The following is a 20,191-nucleotide window of genomic DNA, read 5'->3' on the forward strand; positions in this document are numbered from 1 at the left end:
GGTGTGCAGCCGAGCAGTTTGCGAGGGCCGGTTTCGGCTGATATTTCCGACCCCCCCCCAAAACCGGCCCCCACCCTAGCGGCCTACTGGGAAAACGCCTGATGCCCGATACGGCCAGTCCGGCCCTGGGTCTGCAGAAAGAGCCCTAGGGCCCCCGCAACCCTGCCCGCACCCCCATGCCCCGGCAGGAGGAGGTGTGATGATTTCTGATACCGAGTGAGATACAGGTCTGGCTATGCCTGTTGCATAGGAAAATTGATGTTGTACACTGTTACTGTTTTTAGGTCAAGCCTAACTTTGTCTTCTTCTTATAGTTTGTTTCTTTAAAACGGAATTACGTTATTTTCCTCATAGGTTTCTCTACTTTACGATTTCTGATAAAAATGGGTGATATTCCCTAAAGTGACATATCAGGATTGTAGCGCACACTGACATGGCCTTTCATACAGAGAATGTGACTAACAATCAGTAAGCAGAATAAAAGTGGATGATTTGAAGTTCAGCATTCAATTTATTAAAAATCATCAGGTGCCAGTACTGAATTAGGTCAGTACAAGCAAGCATTTAATTAATCACTTTATTAAGCAGTTTTTGTTTTGTAGTGACAGGAACAACTCCAAATTTGCTCGTGCACACCTTCGAAGTTACTTTACAGTTTGTAAATACAGTATCAACAGTGTTTCTCCATTTTGTGCATTTTAAATAGGTTTTTGAGGCTTTTTATTTGTTGATTCTTTTAAGAGCTTAATCAATGTGATTGTTTAGTTTTTATCGCTTTAGGGATTTGGGTATTTAATATGTCATGGTTTAACGTGCCTCGGTTATATCATATTTTACTAAAACTCTTTTCTTCTTCATTATTGCATATGAAAGCCCTTCCAGATATATAAGTTCAGACTACAGTACAAAAAACACTTTAATAAGTACTTCTCAATGCAGTTCTATAATGTGCCTATTAGCATCAAAGCATCTTTGCTAAAGCAATAGGCTTTTTTTTAATTTTAAAGAGACTTTTATGTTATTTTTATTACATAACATAGAAGCCAACCCTTGAATGTGTGTGGCCGTTCACCAGTGGTACATGAAGCAACAGTAGATGTTGTTGCACTTAGAATAATGTGATGCATAGCTAACTACTCATAGGTACTAAAGGCGAGATCTATTGGCTATACCAATGCTTGTTCACTTTGGACCTTGCCTGTTGACATTAAACTATATAATACCGGCTCCTATTGTTCTAGTGTCCAAGTTGAATATAGAGCTTGATGAGAAATACTGATGCACTTACTAAGCAGTTTTCATAAAATAATTCATTTTTCTGTATGTGTTTATGCATAATTACGGCCAAAAACTTTTTTTTCAAAGCTTCAATATTAAAGTGGATACTTTTTTTATTACTAGAGTATGAAAAGGAAATTGGTATTGGTAGGGGGCGATTTGAACTGCCATTTTGAGCCCCTAGAGGGTCTCAACGAAGGTGCTCTAATGGCAGAGGATTACCATTGGTCAATTCCCATGACCCAGGCCCCGCTTGCTAGGGCATGGTCCCCATTAGCCGTACAAGTTACAGCTCTAACTATCACTCACTCCGTACGTGCATGTAATGGCCATACTCCCTCGGACATCCCAGCCAAATGCACATATAATAAACCGGGACAAATGTCGCATCTTGATTACATCTTGCTGGAAACTAGGCTCTGTCCGATGGTAATTGATCTTACTGTGATGACTAGAGTGGACAGCGACCATAACGCCTTCATTTTAGAAATGATTACAACAAGGGGTGGTGAGGGACAGAGTCTCTGAATTAAGCAGAAAACTCTCACCCAGTCAAGAGATCAGGGCTAGATCCAACACCGTTTTTTAGCTCACTGCACCATCCCAGTTTCAGAACCTGGCTGTATGCAAATTAGTCTGTTCCTGTCCCAGTGCATGATGGGAACAGGGCAAACCAAACTACAAAAGCCAATTCTTACACTGGGAAGGAAACAAGCTCCCGGGGACCGGTTTCTGGCATTACAGCCGTCTTCGGCCCGGTTTGCTTGAATCCTGATGGTGCAATGAGCAAGGGACTCATGTCTGAGTATACCCTTCCACGCTTAGGGTGGACAAAAATAATTACAACAAGGGGTGGTGAGGGACAGAGTCTCTGAATTAAGCAGAAAACTCTCACCCAGTCAAGAGATCAGGGCTAGATCCAACACCGTTTTTTAGCTCACTGCACCATCCCAGTTTCAGAACCTGGCTGTATGCAAATTAGTCTGTTCCTGTCCCAGTGCATGATGGGAACAGGGCAAACCAAACTACAAAAGCCAATTCTTACACTGGGAAGGAAACAAGCTCCCGGGGACCGGTTTCTGGCATTACAGCCGTCTTCGGCCCGGTTTGCTTGAATCCTGATGGTGCAATGAGCAAGGGACTCATGTCTGAGTATACCCTTCCACGCTTAGGGTGGACAAAAATAATTACAACAAGGGGTGGTGAGGGACAGAGTCTCTGAATTAAGCAGAAAACTCTCACCCAGTCAAGAGATCAGGGCTAGATCCAACACCGTTTTTTAGCTCACTGCACCATCCCAGTTTCAGAACCTGGCTGTATGCAAATTAGTCTGTTCCTGTCCCAGTGCATGATGGGAACAGGGCAAACCAAACTACAAAAGCCAATTCTTACACTGGGAAGGAAACAAGCTCCCGGGGACCGGTTTCTGGCATTACAGCCGTCTTCGGCCCGGTTTGCTTGAATCCTGATGGTGCAATGAGCAAGGGACTCATGTCTGAGTATACCCTTCCACGCTTAGGGTGGACAAAAATAATTACAACAAGGGGTGGTGAGGGACAGAGTCTCTGAATTAAGCAGAAAACTCTCACCCAGTCAAGAGATCAGGGCTAGATCCAACACCGTTTTTTAGCTCACTGCACCATCCCAGTTTCAGAACCTGGCTGTATGCAAATTAGTCTGTTCCTGTCCCAGTGCATGATGGGAACAGGGCAAACCAAACTACAAAAGCCAATTCTTACACTGGGAAGGAAACAAGCTCCCGGGGACCGGTTTCTGGCATTACAGCCGTCTTCGGCCCGGTTTGCTTGAATCCTGATGGTGCAATGAGCAAGGGACTCATGTCTGAGTATACCCTTCCACGCTTAGGGTGGACATCACCACCCCCTTTTCTGAATCGTTTTTGGCCACTATAGGTGTGGCAGGGTATACTCAGACATGAGTCCCTTTCTCACTGCACCATCAGGATTCAAGCAAGCCGGGCCGAAGACGGCTGAAATGCCAGAAACCGGTCCCCGGTAGCTTGTCTCCTTTCTGGTGAAGAATTGGCTTGGTAGTTTAGTCTGCCCTGTTCCCATGATGCACTGGGCCAGGGACAGACTGATTTGCATATAGCCAGGTTCTGAACTGGGATGGTGCAGTGAGATAAATAACGGTGATGGATCAAGCCCTGATCTTTGGACTGGGTAAGAGTGGTCTGCTTAATTCAGACACTCTGTTCATCACCACCCCCTTTTCTGAATCGTTTTTGGCCACTATAGGTGTGGCAGGGTATACTCAGACATGAGTCCCTTTCTCACTGCACCATCAGGATTCAAGCAAGCCGGGCCGAAGACGGCTGAAATGCCAGAAACCGGTCCCCGGTAGCTTGTCTCCTTTCTGGTGAAGAATTGGCTTGGTAGTTTAGTCTGCCCTGTTCCCATGATGCACTGGGCCAGGGACAGACTGATTTGCATATAGCCAGGTTCTGAACTGGGATGGTGCAGTGAGATAAATAACGGTGATGGATCAAGCCCTGATCTTTGGACTGGGTAAGAGTGGTCTGCTTAATTCAGACACTCTGTTCATCACCACCCCCTTTTCTGAATCGTTTTTGGCCACTATAGGTGTGGCAGGGTATACTCAGACATGAGTCCCTTTCTCACTGCACCATCAGGATTCAAGCAAGCCGGGCCGAAGACGGCTGAAATGCCAGAAACCGGTCCCCGGTAGCTTGTCTCCTTTCTGGTGAAGAATTGGCTTGGTAGTTTAGTCTGCCCTGTTCCCATGATGCACTGGGCCAGGGACAGACTGATTTGCATATAGCCAGGTTCTGAACTGGGATGGTGCAGTGAGATAAATAACGGTGATGGATCAAGCCCTGATCTTTGGACTGGGTAAGAGTGGTCTGCTTAATTCAGACACTCTGTTCATCACCACCCCCTTTTCTGAATCGTTTTTGGCCACTATAGGTGTGGCAGGGTATACTCAGACATGAGTCCCTTTCTCACTGCACCATCAGGATTCAAGCAAGCCGGGCCGAAGACGGCTGAAATGCCAGAAACCGGTCCCCGGTAGCTTGTCTCCTTTCTGGTGAAGAATTGGCTTGGTAGTTTAGTCTGCCCTGTTCCCATGATGCACTGGGCCAGGGACAGACTGATTTGCATATAGCCAGGTTCTGAACTGGGATGGTGCAGTGAGATAAATAACGGTGATGGATCAAGCCCTGATCTTTGGACTGGGTAAGAGTGGTCTGCTTAATTCAGCCACTCTGTTCATCACCACCCCCTTTTCTGAATCGTTTTTGGCCACTATAGGTGTGGCAGGGTATACTCAGACATGAGTCCCTTTCTCACTGCACCATCAGGATTCAAGCAAGCCGGGCCGAAGACGGCTGAAATGCCAGAAACCGGTCCCCGGTAGCTTGTCTCCTTTCTGGTGAAGAATTGGCTTGGTAGTTTAGTCTGCCCTGTTCCCATGATGCACTGGGCCAGGGACAGACTGATTTGCATATAGCCAGGTTCTGAACTGGGATGGTGCAGTGAGATAAATAACGGTGATGGATCAAGCCCTGATCTTTGGACTGGGTAAGAGTGGTCTGCTTAATTCAGACACTCTGTTCATCACCACCCCCTTTTCTGAATCGTTTTTGGCCACTATAGGTGTGGCAGGGTATACTCAGACATGAGTCCCTTTCTCACTGCACCATCAGGATTCAAGCAAGCCGGGCCAAAGACGGCTGAAATGCCAGAAACCGGTCCCCGGTAGCTTGTCTCCTTTCTGGTGAAGAATTGGCTTGGTAGTTTAGTCTGCCCTGTTCCCATGATGCACTGGGCCAGGGACAGACTGATTTGCATATAGCCAGGTTCTGAACTGGGATGGTGCAGTGAGATAAATAACGGTGATGGATCAAGCCCTGATCTTTGGACTGGGTAAGAGTGGTCTGCTTAATTCAGACACTCTGTTCATCACCACCCCCTTTTCTGAACCACCCCCTTTTCTGAATCGTTTTTGGCCACTATAGGTGTGGCAGGGTATACTCAGACATGAGTCCCTTTCTCACTGCACCATCAGGATTCAAGCAAGCCGGGCCGAAGACGGCTGAAATGCCAGAAACCGGTCCCCGGTAGCTTGTCTCCTTTCTGGTGAAGAATTGGCTTGGTAGTTTAGTCTGCCCTGTTCCCATGATGCACTGGGCCAGGGACAGACTGATTTGCATATAGCCAGGTTCTGAACTGGGATGGTGCAGTGAGATAAATAACGGTGATGGATCAAGCCCTGATCTTTGGACTGGGTAAGAGTGGTCTGCTTAATTCAGACACTCTGTTCATCACCACCCTCTTTTCTGAATCGTTTTTGGCCACTATAGGTGTGGCAGGGTATACTCAGACATGAGTCCCTTTCTCACTGCACCATCAGGATTCAAGCAAGCCGGGCCGAAGACGGCTGAAATGCCAGAAACCGGTCCCCGGTAGCTTGTCTCCTTTCTGGTGAAGAATTGGCTTGGTAGTTTAGTCTGCCCTGTTCCCATGATGCACTGGGCCAGGGACAGACTGATTTGCATATAGCCAGGTTCTGAACTGGGATGGTGCAGTGAGATAAATAACGGTGATGGATCAAGCCCTGATCTTTGGACTGGGTAAGAGTGGTCTGCTTAATTCAGACACTCTGTTCATCACCACCCCCTTTTCTGAATCGTTTTTGGCCACTATAGGTGTGGCAGGGTATACTCAGACATGAGTCCCTTTCTCACTGCACCATCAGGATTCAAGCAAGCCGGGCCGAAGACGGCTGAAATGCCAGAAACCGGTCCCCGGTAGCTTGTCTCCTTTCTGGTGAAGAATTGGCTTGGTAGTTTAGTCTGCCCTGTTCCCATGATGCACTGGGCCAGGGACAGACTGATTTGCATATAGCCAGGTTCTGAACTGGGATGGTGCAGTGAGATAAATAACGGTGATGGATCAAGCCCTGATCTTTGGACTGGGTAAGAGTGGTCTGCTTAATTCAGACACTCTGTTCATCACCACCCCCTTTTCTGAATCGTTTTTGGCCACTATAGGTGTGGCAGGGTATACTCAGACATGAGTCCCTTTCTCACTGCACCATCAGGATTCAAGCAAGCCGGGCCGAAGACGGCTGAAATGCCAGAAACCGGTCCCCGGTAGCTTGTCTCCTTTCTGGTGAAGAATTGGCTTGGTAGTTTAGTCTGCCCTGTTCCCATGATGCACTGGGCCAGGGACAGACTGATTTGCATATAGCCAGGTTCTGAACTGGGATGGTGCAGTGAGATAAATAACGGTGATGGATCAAGCCCTGATCTTTGGACTGGGTAAGAGTGGTCTGCTTAATTCAGACACTCTGTTCATCACCACCCCCTTTTCTGAATCGTTTTTGGCCACTATAGGTGTGGCAGGGTATACTCAGACATGAGTCCCTTTCTCACTGCACCATCAGGATTCAAGCAAGCCGGGCCGAAGACGGCTGAAATGCCAGAAACCGGTCCCCGGTAGCTTGTCTCCTTTCTGGTGAAGAATTGGCTTGGTAGTTTAGTCTGCCCTGTTCCCATGATGCACTGGGCCAGGGACAGACTGATTTGCATATAGCCAGGTTCTGAACTGGGATGGTGCAGTGAGATAAATAACGGTGATGGATCAAGCCCTGATCTTTGGACTGGGTAAGAGTGGTCTGCTTAATTCAGACACTCTGTTCATCACCACCCCCTTTTCTGAATCGTTTTTGGCCACTATAGGTGTGGCAGGGTATACTCAGACATGAGTCCCTTTCTCACTGCACCATCAGGATTCAAGCAAGCCGGGCCGAAGACGGCTGAAATGCCAGAAACCGGTCCCCGGTAGCTTGTCTCCTTTCTGGTGAAGAATTGGCTTGGTAGTTTAGTCTGCCCTGTTCCCATGATGCACTGGGCCAGGGACAGACTGATTTGCATATAGCCAGGTTCTGAACTGGGATGGTGCAGTGAGATAAATAACGGTGATGGATCAAGCCCTGATCTTTGGACTGGGTAAGAGTGGTCTGCTTAATTCAGACACTCTGTTCATCACCACCCCCTTTTCTGAATCGTTTTTGGCCACTATAGGTGTGGCAGGGTATACTCAGACATGAGTCCCTTTCTCACTGCACCATCAGGATTCAAGCAAGCCGGGCCGAAGACGGCTGAAATGCCAGAAACCGGTCCCCGGTAGCTTGTCTCCTTTCTGGTGAAGAATTGGCTTGGTAGTTTAGTCTGCCCTGTTCCCATGATGCACTGGGCCAGGGACAGACTGATTTGCATATAGCCAGGTTCTGAACTGGGATGGTGCAGTGAGATAAATAACGGTGATGGATCAAGCCCTGATCTTTGGACTGGGTAAGAGTGGTCTGCTTAATTCAGACACTCTGTTCATCACCACCCCCTTTTCTGAATCGTTTTTGGCCACTATAGGTATGGCAGGGTATACTCAGACATGAGTCCCTTTCTCACTGCACCATCAGGATTCAAGCAAGCCGGGCCGAAGACGGCTGAAATGCCAGAAACCGGTCCCCGGTAGCTTGTCTCCTTTCTGGTGAAGAATTGGCTTGGTAGTTTAGTCTGCCCTGTTCCCATGATGCACTGGGCCAGGGACAGACTGATTTGCATATAGCCAGGTTCTGAACTGGGATGGTGCAGTGAGATAAATAACGGTGATGGATCAAGCCCTGATCTTTGGACTGGGTAAGAGTGGTCTGCTTAATTCAGACACTCTGTTCATCACCACCCCCTTTTCTGAATCGTTTTTGGCCACTATAGGTGTGGCAGGGTATACTCAGACATGAGTCCCTTTCTCACTGCACCATCAGGATTCAAGCAAGCCGGGCCGAAGACGGCTGAAATGCCAGAAACCGGTCCCCGGTAGCTTGTCTCCTTTCTGGTGAAGAATTGGCTTGGTAGTTTAGTCTGCCCTGTTCCCATGATGCACTGGGCCAGGGACAGACTGATTTGCATATAGCCAGGTTCTGAACTGGGATGGTGCAGTGAGATAAATAACGGTGATGGATCAAGCCCTGATCTTTGGACTGGGTAAGAGTGGTCTGCTTAATTCAGACACTCTGTTCATCACCACCCCCTTTTCTGAATCGTTTTTGGCCACTATAGGTGTGGCAGGGTATACTCAGACATGAGTCCCTTTCTCACTGCACCATCAGGATTCAAGCAAGCCGGGCCGAAGACGGCTGAAATGCCAGAAACCGGTCCCCGGTAGCTTGTCTCCTTTCTGGTGAAGAATTGGCTTGGTAGTTTAGTCTGCCCTGTTCCCATGATGCACTGGGCCAGGGACAGACTGATTTGCATATAGCCAGGTTCTGAACTGGGATGGTGCAGTGAGATAAATAACGGTGATGGATCAAGCCCTGATCTTTGGACTGGGTAAGAGTGGTCTGCTTAATTCAGACACTCTGTTCATCACCACCCCCTTTTCTGAATCGTTTTTGGCCACTATAGGTGTGGCAGGGTATACTCAGACATGAGTCCCTTTCTCACTGCACCATCAGGATTCAAGCAAGCCGGGCCGAAGACGGCTGAAATGCCAGAAACCGGTCCCCGGTAGCTTGTCTCCTTTCTGGTGAAGAATTGGCTTGGTAGTTTAGTCTGCCCTGTTCCCATGATGCACTGGGCCAGGGACAGACTGATTTGCATATAGCCAGGTTCTGAACTGGGATGGTGCAGTGAGATAAATAACGGTGATGGATCAAGCCCTGATCTTTGGACTGGGTAAGAGTGGTCTGCTTAATTCAGACACTCTGTTCATCACCACCCCCTTTTCTGAATCGTTTTTGGCCACTATAGGTGTGGCAGGGTATACTCAGACATGAGTCCCTTTCTCACTGCACCATCAGGATTCAAGCAAGCCGGGCCGAAGACGGCTGAAATGCCAGAAACCGGTCCCCGGTAGCTTGTCTCCTTTCTGGTGAAGAATTGGCTTGGTAGTTTAGTCTGCCCTGTTCCCATGATGCACTGGGCCAGGGACAGACTGATTTGCATATAGCCAGGTTCTGAACTGGGATGGTGCAGTGAGATAAATAACGGTGATGGATCAAGCCCTGATCTTTGGACTGGGTAAGAGTGGTCTGCTTAATTCAGACACTCTGTTCATCACCACCCCCTTTTCTGAATCGTTTTTGGCCACTATAGGTGTGGCAGGGTATACTCAGACATGAGTCCCTTTCTCACTGCACCATCAGGATTCAAGCAAGCCGGGCCGAAGACGGCTGAAATGCCAGAAACCGGTCCCCGGTAGCTTGTCTCCTTTCTGGTGAAGAATTGGCTTGGTAGTTTAGTCTGCCCTGTTCCCATGATGCACTGGGCCAGGGACAGACTGATTTGCATATAGCCAGGTTCTGAACTGGGATGGTGCAGTGAGATAAATAACGGTGATGGATCAAGCCCTGATCTTTGGACTGGGTAAGAGTGGTCTGCTTAATTCAGACACTCTGTACATCACCACCCCCTTTTCTGAATCGTTCATTTTAGAAATGGGCCTGCTCAAATTTGGTAGGAGCAGAGCTCCCTTGATGGGTGATGGTGATAATAATAATAATAATAATAATAATAATCTCACCCTGACCAGTAACAGGCGCAGAGTTAGATGGTCTAGTTTTAAGGAAAAACCAGAACAGATAGCAGAATTGTATAATTTGGCAATGCCCTTTCTGTCTGAGGTTGCAGTCCTAGTTGATCTACCATCTTCCGTGGACTCTCTAGCACAGCTAGAGGTTCTCCACGGGGATCAGGTAACTAGTCTAGCAGAGGTACTGAATCCCAGGGTGTCCAAGAAAGTTAATAGGGTCCCTTGCTCTTCCTGGTACAATAAGTCAGAGCTAGTGTTGGCCCTTAAAGACAACCATAGAACAGTAATAAAAGATAGGAGGGCGCGTTACCAAAGGCTAACTTAGGGGCTCATTAGGATAGCGCATTTTCCGCATCCTCTGGGCCGGCGGAAGCCACCGCCGGCCCGGAGGATGTGGAAAATCCACTGCGGACCCACCAAAGACCCACTGCCACATTAGGATGGCTGGTGGGTCCTGGTTTCCGTCCGCTGCTTTTCCACCGCGGTTGGCTTGCAACTGCGGCGGAAAAGCTCTAATATGGTGGCGTGGCTCTCAGACACCGCCAGCCGTATTAGGATGGGGTTTAAAACATGCCTTTCCGCGCCGGGTTTTCCACCGTGCAAATGCATGTGGAACTTGCCCGTTGGGTGAAGGGGGGGTGGGGGGTGCACATGGGGGGTACCTATGGTGCCCCCCTACATTTGTATGCAGAAATCGGCAGGCACCACACGGTGCCTGCCGCTTTCTGCATACAAATGCAATGTATGCATTTTTACCATTGCGGCGGGTGCAGCTTGAAGCCGCACCCGCCGCAATGGTAAAAATAGAGGATGTGATCGCCAGGGTGGTGGTCACATCCTAATTTCACAGGAGGGAACTCCGCAGGCCATGCGGAGGTTCCCTCCTACTCTGGGGTCGCGGGCGGACGCGTTCCTAATGAGCCCCTAAGTGCGCGAAGGATGAGTGGGACCAGGAAAAGTGGACTAGTTTATCCTATGCTCTAAATACCAAAGATTACAAAACATTTTGGTCCATATTTAATACCGGCACAGGTCAATTGAAAACAGCTGTAGAACTCAACCTAGCGCCAGAAGTATGGGAAGGCCATTTTCGGGCTCTGTATTCTAGCGAGGTTCCCCCTGATGAATCTGCTAATCCATTTACCCTAGGCCCGCACACCACTCAGTCAGAGGAGTGCGAGGTAACGGTGGCCGAGGTATGTATTGCTATTAACAAACTTGCCTCAAATAAAGCACCCGGCCTGGATAAACTCCCGGGCGACCTCTTTAAGCACCAGCCGAAAGTCTGGGGTCCCTATCTCCGGATTGTACTTAATGCAATTCTAAGAGGTATGGCTCTCCCCAGTACTTGGCTGAGAGCAGAGATAGTCCCTATCTTTAAAAAGGGCTCACCTCTGCTCCCATCCAACTACAGACCTATAAGTCTCATCGACGTCCCTCAGAAGATCTTTGCGAGACTTATCTTGGAACGGCTACAGGACTGGATGATGGAGTTTGCAATACTCAGCCCTTATCAGGCAGGGTTTAGGAAGAACACCTCGACCGTGGATCAAATTTTTTGGCTAGTGCTCTTGCACTGGAAAACGGTGCGTATAGAGGGTGGCAGCCTCTATATGGTGTTCGTTGATCTTCGCTCTGCGTTTGATCTTGTACCCAGGGGTAAACTCTGGAGTGTCCTTCTCGAGCTGGGTATCCCCACCCATCTCCTTGCAGTCCTGATGAGGCTACATGAGACCAATTTTGCCCAAGTTAGATGCAGGAATAGTGGTGAATTGACATCTAGATTCCCTGTTGACCGGGGGTAAGGCAGGGCTGTGTGCTTGCACCGACCCTGTTTTGCCTCTATGTCAACGGGGTAATCGCGCATCTAAATGGAGTGCAGAACAATGACGCACCCAAGCTAGCAGGGAATAGGGTACCGGCGATAATGTTCGCCGATGATACCCTCTTGCTTTCCAGATCACCAATGGGCATTCAGCGAACATTGGATGGTTTTGTCGAATTTTGTACTGCTCTGGGATTGGAGATCAATTCACTTAAAACAAAATTCATGACCTTCAACCCGCCTAGAACCACAAGACCCAAGCCCATTCTAGGCAAAACAAGACTGGAAAGGGTAAGCACTTTTGTTTACCTTGGGGTCACGATTAATGAGAGCTTGTGGTGGGGCCCCCAGCAAACCAAATCTCAACTAAAACTTGCTCAACTATCGGGTGGATTTCTTAGACTATCCAATGTGCCAACGATTAAACCTCTTGGCCCACCTCTGGAGGTCTACAAATCACAAGCCAGGGGTGCAAGCATGTATGGCGGTGAGCTATGGGGTCATTGTAACAAAACCCAAATCACCAGAGTTGAGAACAACTTCCTAGGGCACTTGCTAGCCCTTCCTCCCAGTACCCCGCTCCTCCCATTAAGATTTGATATGGGGATCACACCAATTGATGAGGAGCTAGCCTTAAAACCATTAAGATATTGGCGCCAGCTTTGGGTCACGCCGGAGCTGATTAATTACAGGCAGGAGCTCAGAGAAATACTTATCTGTACGAGTGCATGCAAAAACCCCTGGCTCATCCAAATCAAGAAGGGACTCCCTGGCCTATGGTCGGATCCGGAGCAGGGCGGTAAAGAGATTTCGGCCTTCATGCGCACGAAGGTATATCGTACTGAGAACATGAATATGGCCCTGTGTAATCCCAAAATTGGCTCTAGAACTGCTACCTTTCTTTTGGTTAAAGATTCATATTGCTATGAACGCTTTTTAGATATAATCTACCCTGTTGTAGCCAGAAAACTGTATGTGCAATGGAGGTATGGAGTATTACCTTTACGAACTTTCACATGTAACTGGGCAATGTTGCTCCAAAAAATTGCCCTCTGTGTGAATGTGACAGTGAATCCGAGCCACGTGTCTTCTTTTTTTGCCCTGCTTATCACAAACCGAGGAAGCATTGGCTTATTTATCCCATTGTGCAAAAACCTTGGCTACCGGCAGTGTGCGCACGCGCTCAGAGAACTGAAAACTGATACCGCCGGACCAATTGTTTTTGCTGTCTCGCATTTTCTGGCAGCTATGTGGCACATCCGTAGAGTTTTAACTATTCAGGGTTAAGTCTGGCATATGAGTCAAATGCTTAATCCTGTTTTGCTTTTAACAATTTAACAATTTTGCTTTCTTTTTAATTGCACCTTATTTATTGTGTTACATTTTATGTAATATGTGATAATTAATTGTTATATATAAACTGTGATAATCATCTAATCGTTATATGTTTTAACCTGTGCTTTTATGGTACTTCTACCGAAATAAAGATTTTATGATGATGAAAAGGAAATTGGTATGTTTCCATTGTGTTGTGTGATTAAACAGGGGTGGATTTTAATTAAAAGAGAAGTAAATGGTCTTGTCCCAAACGCTAACCTTTTTGGTAGACTGTTATGAACGGACTGCCCTCTTAGTAAATTTAAAGGTAGTTAAGGCTTAATGCGGGATGTCTGAGCCGCAACTGTGCCTATTCTCAGATTTAGCACCAAGGTAATGGGAGTGGAGCAACATAATTTTTCTTTGAGTTCATATTACATAGAGAAATTTGCATCAGAGCAAATAAGAGACAATGGAAGGAAACCATTGAACTAAAATAAAAGACTTGCAGCTTTGTAACAAAGAACTAATTGCCCCTGGATAACATTTGCTAAAAGAATTTTGCAAAGAGATTTTGCAATAAATGTTCTGATTACATAATATGAAAATTAAAAATCTGATATTGCCTCCATTTCATATTATCAGGACATGGCAAAATAATGAAAACTCTGTTTGCTTCATTTTCTGCCCTTGTGCAAACCATACGTTTTAAGAGAATCCTGCTTTCTTATTCTCTTCTACATAAACAGGAACAACTCTGCAAACGGACGTAGTTTATTTTGTGTATGCAGCAATACCTTATATAATTTGGCTCTTAATTTTTAAACAGAGGAAATTCGAAAAATATAAACATTTATGTCAAGACAATACACTTGGCAAGTTCATGGAAAATAACACCGCCAACAGTGGTGGACATTCTCATTGGCAGTAGCAGCTGCAAGATAAAAAGACATAAACGTTTTTGTGTTTTTTCGGATAGATAAACATATGTGAATTAATAATTGATGTGCCGCTCCTCTGTTCGTCTCGCCTTCATCAATGCATATACTTTTTCCTTAACATGCATGGTTATATCTTACTAGCCAAAAATAACAAACTAGACAAGAAGATGACTTACAGTAGGCCAAACCCCATGCTGTAAGCACAACAAAAAACCTCCACACAGTCCAAAGAATTTACAAAATGTAAAGTATTTTACAGTGCATCATTTCATACACACAGTCAGACAGTGTACAATCTTGGGTAACTAGTTGAGGGGGGTGAAACCATGCCCAACCACCAACCACAATTCTTGTCGCAGTTAAGCGCAAGCAACCCCAAATTAATCTGTGTTCAACCCTTTGGTAGCTTGGCACAAAAGTAGTCAGGCTTAACTTGTAGGAAATGGATAAAGTGTTTATGCTGCAATTCAAACAGTTTTAGAGTGAAAACACAATGCAAGAAATATCTCATACCCATTTACAAAAATAGAGTAAAATGTAATAAAATATTTGAGACCAAATGACAAAAATCCAACAAGTAGAGCCAGAGATATGGAACTTTTAAAGTTTTGTGAAAATCAAACAATGAGAAACAAAAAAAGCGAACCTCAGTTATCTGATCGTAGGAGACTGGGCTCTAGTCACAAGTTCAGTCCGATCGTGATGAAGCGCGGGCCGGATACAGGACTAATTTCAGTCCACTGAAAAGTACCTTCTGGGCCTGTGCATTCACATGCAAAGTCCTTGCGTCACGCTGAGTGGGCCGGCGTTGAGGCATCACGCACAGACAGGCCGATGAGCCATTGACGAAGAGCAGAGATTTGAGATCCTGTGTCATCGTCGAGGGTGCCGCCAGGGCTTGCGAGGATTTGCTCTGAATTGCATCGAGGAGTAGCTATGTTTCGCTGGTCCGGAGTCGATGGTGAGCTTTGCTGTGTGGAGATGTGTCAGTGTCGAAGAAGCCTGTTATGTCTCTGTGGCTTTGAAACAAGGGGCCAGCCAACTGACCCTTGGAGATTCCTTGAAATCCTTGGTCCTCACAGGCAGGCTGAATTCAGCAGAGTAGCTTAAGGCAGCAGAAAGGTTGTGGTGCAGCAAAGCAGTACTTGGTCAACAAGAAGGTCAGCAGGGCAAACTTCACACTGGGCAGTCCTTTTTCCTGGAAGAATCCACAGGTCCAGAGATGATCTGAAGAGTTGGATCTGAGGGTCCACTATTTATACCTGGTGCCCTTTGAAGTTGGAAAAGCTTCGAGAGCAGAGGTGTCTGGAATTTCCGTCCTCCCTGCCCTGGCCACAGTTTGTCTGGGGACGCAAAAGACTAGTGTGGAACATGGGCGTCTGCAGACATTTTTTCAGGCTGGGACATAATTTTAGCGCCATCCATCCTCCGACCCTTTTTGAAAATGTCAAAAGGCAGTGGCAAAGCCACTAAAGGACAAGTGAAAAATCCAGGAGTGGCCCAAGTGCCCCCCTTTGCGGACATCCATGGTGTGGAACCATGTGTGATCGAGCTAAGGCATAGCCTTTGTGATGTACAAGTGTGGTAGATGTCAGCTCCTCCCTCTCATCAAGTCAGAGATGGCACATCCTACCAACACATATTCCCCCTTTGTCCCAATGTTTGGGAGCAATACACAAAGACCAACTGCCAGCCATACCTAGTCATGTGACCCAGGGTACAGGCTGCAGGCACCAAATGGCTGGGACTAGAAAATGCCAACTTTCTAAAATGGCTTTTGTAGTTCGGACTGGACTGTTCCCATGGGGCACAGGGTCAGAGCTGATTTGCATATCGCCATTGTCTAACCCAGGGTGGTGTGGAGTGCAAAAAAACGATGGATTTGGGCCCAGATCTTTGGACTGGGGTGAATGTGTGACATTGATCCACATTCGGTCCATCACCTGTTTTGTTTGCAATACCGCCATAAGTGCGCTGGGGATGCTCAGACGTGGGTCCCAGGCACTCCACACCACTGGAGTCAAGCTAGCCGGGCTGATGAGAGGTGTTACCTCGAAACCGGTCCGGTCCTCGGATGCTTGATTCCGTTCTGGGAAGGACATGGCTTTTGTAGTTCGGACTGGACTGTTCCCATGGGGCACAGGGTCAGAGCTGATTTGCATATCGCCATTGTCTAACCCAGGGTGGTGTGGAGTGCAAAAAAACGATGGATTTGGGCCCAGATCTTTGGACTGGGGTGAATGTGTGACATTGATCCACATTCGGTCCATCACCTGTTTTGTTTGCAATACCGCCATAAGTGCGCTGGGGATGCTCAGACGTGGGTCCCAGGCACTCCACACCACTGGAGTCAAGCTAGCCGGGCTGATGAGAGGTGTTACCTCGAAACCGGTCCGGTCCTCGGATGCTTGATTCCGTTCTGGGAAGGACATGGCTTTTGTAGTTCGGACTGAACTGTTCCCATGGGGCACAGGGTCAGAGCTGATTTGCATATCGCCATTGTCTAACCCAGGGTGGTGTGGAGTGCAAAAAAACGATGGATTTGGGCCCAGATCTTTGGACTGGGGTGAATGTGTGACATTGATCCACATTCGGTCCATCACCTGTTTTGTTTGCAACTTTCTAAAAGTGGCATTTACAGATTCTGACTTAAAATCCAACTTTACCATTGAAGAGAGTTTTAAATTACTATTCTTTAGAGGCCAAAGTTGACATTCCTACCTGCTCCCAATTGAACGTTATCACTTAATAAATGTACAAAGTAACCTAATGGTATCCCTTGGAGAGTCAGGCCTTGCGGAAGTGAAAAACAAATGTTTAAGTTTTTCACTACCAGAACATGTAAAAGTTAAAAGTTCATGTTTCACTTTTTAAATGCACTGCACCCTGCCCTATAGGTGGTGTAGGGCATACCCTGGGTGACTTATATGTGCTAAAAAGGAAGGTTTAGGCCTGGCAAAAGGTTTATTTTGCCAGGACAAAATGGCTGTTTAAAACTGCACTCACAGGTTATATGACAGGCCTGAGACATGTTTAAAGGCCTACTTAAGTGGGTGGCACAATAAGTGCTGCAGGCCCACTAAAACATTTAATTTACAGGCCCTAGGTACAAGTAGTACCACTTACTAGGGACTTATAAGTACATTAAATATGCCAATCATGTGTAAGTCAATTTTGCCATGTTTTGGGGAGTGAGCATAAGCACTTTAGCACTGGTTAGCAGTGGAAACAAGTGCAGACCCCTAATCCCAACAAAAACAATTTATCAAAAACAAGAGGAGTTAAGCAAAAGGGTTTGGGGGAAGATAGGTCTAACAGGCGGCATATCTGAAGTAAGGTAAGTACCACACAAACACAAAAGAACATTGACTGGATCAAAAAGGGTTTATAGCTGCCACATCCACAGCTGAGGACCAACTGTTGATTCCCATTTAAATGGCCTTCACTGCTTCAGTACCTGGAACTTAGAGCACTACTAGGCAAATAGTGGATTCACCTCTTAAACCAATATCACACATCTTTCCTTTAATAATGAAGAACAAAATACATAAATATGAACTACACCTTAATGTAATGACTTGTAGATTCAAGTACTTAGATACAAATAATTGACCAGAAATACAAAGTACAGCAGCAAATATAATACACACATTAAATGCAATAACTTTAACTAAAAAACCCTTTAGGTCCTTACATAATCTTATAGGTAGTTGGGAAACTTGCAGAAGCTCTTTGGCTTACCATCTCCTGAATGATGAGAATCACATCCATAAGAGAACTTCCCAAGAGATTCTGCAATTCCTTCACAACATTCAGGTTCAGTGTCTGATGCTGCATGTTCAGTTTTATGATCTTTCAAAAGCACCACCCTACCTATATTCTAAATTCTACCAACCTCAGATTTGATGGCATTCCTGAAAAGTTTAATTACCTTCCTCGTTCAGTAAACTTTGATCCTGCCTGGGCTCCTACTAGAATTTTTAATTTTCACCTAATCACGCACTACAACATCCAGCTCTTACCACATGTCTAGCACCAACATTGTTCTTATGATTTACCATCTTCTCAGACTCTTTGCTTCTCCCGTTGCCATTCAAAGAGACATTCACCCATCCTTTATTCCAATCCATCCAACCAGGTAACAATTTAGAATTGGATTTTCTCCCTCTAAAGATCTCAAACATGGACTTTAATATTGTCATATGAGTGGATAATCGATACGGGACCAATTGGAGCTATAATACCTTCTTGCAGTCCAAACCACTGCTCTTGGCCAATTGATATCCTTCCTTACATGTCCTATTGAATCTTTCTACCATCCCATCAGATTCAGGAGGGTATAAGGCTGATTTCATGTGTTTTACCCCTTAAGACACTAAAATCACCTCCACTTCCCTGGACCAAAACTGCACCTCATTGTCCATCAGAATGCTACTCAAAACTGCTCTTCTTCTGAAGAGTCAATCCAAAAAACGAAGAACGGCACCTGAAGTGATATTAGACACACACCCTAATTCAGGCCACCTCGAGAACAGCTTCACCACGAGAAACAAGTAGGGTGTAGCCCTCTCCCCCTTCTACAGACCCATTAGGTCAAGAGCTATTTCTTTCCACAGCCCCCTCGGCAAATGTCTACATACCATGGGCACAAACCTAGTCTTGTGTATCTTGTAACTTTCTCTACACTCATGACTCTTTCACTCTGTCTCAATGTCTAACGCCGGCCACCAGGAATATGATATAATCCTTTTGTTGGCTTAGCTCACTCCTAGATGTCCTTCTTGAGCCATATTGATGATTCTACTCCTCCTGCTCACAGGAGTAACCAGACAATTGCCCTTGGATTCCAATCTATCATGGACAGAAAGTTCATTACTGACCATCTAAAATGGACGCATTTCTCCACTTAGTTTTCTTCTAATAGGCCACCCATTCATAGAGTATGGAATAATTGGCATCAACAATTTGTCCTTCTTTCCTTCAGATTTCCATTTTTCTTCACTGATGGCCCCATCCATTACAATACAAATACTTTCATCAGCCTACATAGTATGATCCAATTTGTTATACTCACCATTCTGACCATCTGTGACCAATCTAGACAATCAGTCAACAGTATAATTGTGTACTCCCAGAATATACTAAACTGAGAACGTATATTCTTGTAGTTCGACATCAAACTTGTGAATTCTGGTCGAAACACTATCAAACCCCTTTTTCATGACGATACCCCTTAGAGATTTATGGTCTGTTCCGACTGTGAAAGGTCTGTAAGAAATACTTGAATTTTGTGATCACCCAACACACTGCCATGGCCTCTTTCTCAATGAAGAAGTAATTGTGCTGAGCACCTTTCAGTGCACGTGGGCACCTGCAGTTGTGTGCTCCTCACCATTATCAAACTGAAGAAGAAGCAACCCTTTGTTACAGGCATCCGTAACAATCTTGGTAAGCCTGTGTGCATTGAAAGTATTTAGACTGAGATTATTCTGTAATTCACCTTTTATGGCACAGAGCTCCTTCTGGCACTCATCATTCCAAATAAATCTCGCTCTCCACCTGCACAGACTCTGCTTCACCAAAGATTTACTGGACATGTTGCATATGAATTTACTATAAAATTGCTCCAGGCCTAACATGGACACTACTTCATGCTTGTTCTTGGGAGGACACAACTTCCATATGGTTTCCACTAATTCAGATTTTAGTTTAACTCCTCCAGGCATGATGGTATGGCCCAATAAGGAGATTTCAGTCTTGCTAAACAAACATTTTTCAACATTCAATGTCATACTGACTTCACTTAATTTACGCAATACAGCAACAACTCTTCTATTGTGCTCCTCCCAATTGTTTCCATAAATAAGCACATCATCTTGGAAACATTGTAACCCCTACAAATGTCCAAGTCCTAAAACCATTAGCCTCTGGAACACCAAAACTGTGCTGACACAAGGCCAAACAGTGTCCTTAAACATGTAAATGGCCCCATTGGTGTTATAAAATCAGTAAGATCCTGTGATTCAGGATGTAATTTGATCTGATGGTATGCAGATGCGAGATCTCGGGAAGTAAAAAAATGTGCATCACAAATTGTGGACATCATTTCTAAAATGTTTGGTAATGGGAATTTATCTACCACCACCTTCTTATTCAACCCCCTTAAATCAATCCATAGGCGAATGGCACCTGCCGGTTGCTTTGCCACCACAATAAGTGCTAGCCATTAATGGCTACCAGTCCGGTTATAATGC

General features: G+C 46.0%; 1 protein-coding gene across 1 annotated transcript in view; it reads left to right on the forward strand.

The window, feature by feature from the left end:
• The window catches only part of LOC147667242 (disintegrin and metalloproteinase domain-containing protein 12-like), a 705,308-nt gene that overhangs the window by 664,771 nt on the left and 20,346 nt on the right, over positions 1–20,191 (forward strand). The window lies entirely within an intron of this gene.

The sequence above is a fragment of the Lissotriton vulgaris genome, unplaced genomic scaffold, assembly GCF_964263255.1.
Source record: "Lissotriton vulgaris unplaced genomic scaffold, aLisVul1.2 SCAFFOLD_906, whole genome shotgun sequence".
Lineage (NCBI taxonomy): Eukaryota > Metazoa > Chordata > Amphibia > Caudata > Salamandridae > Lissotriton > Lissotriton vulgaris.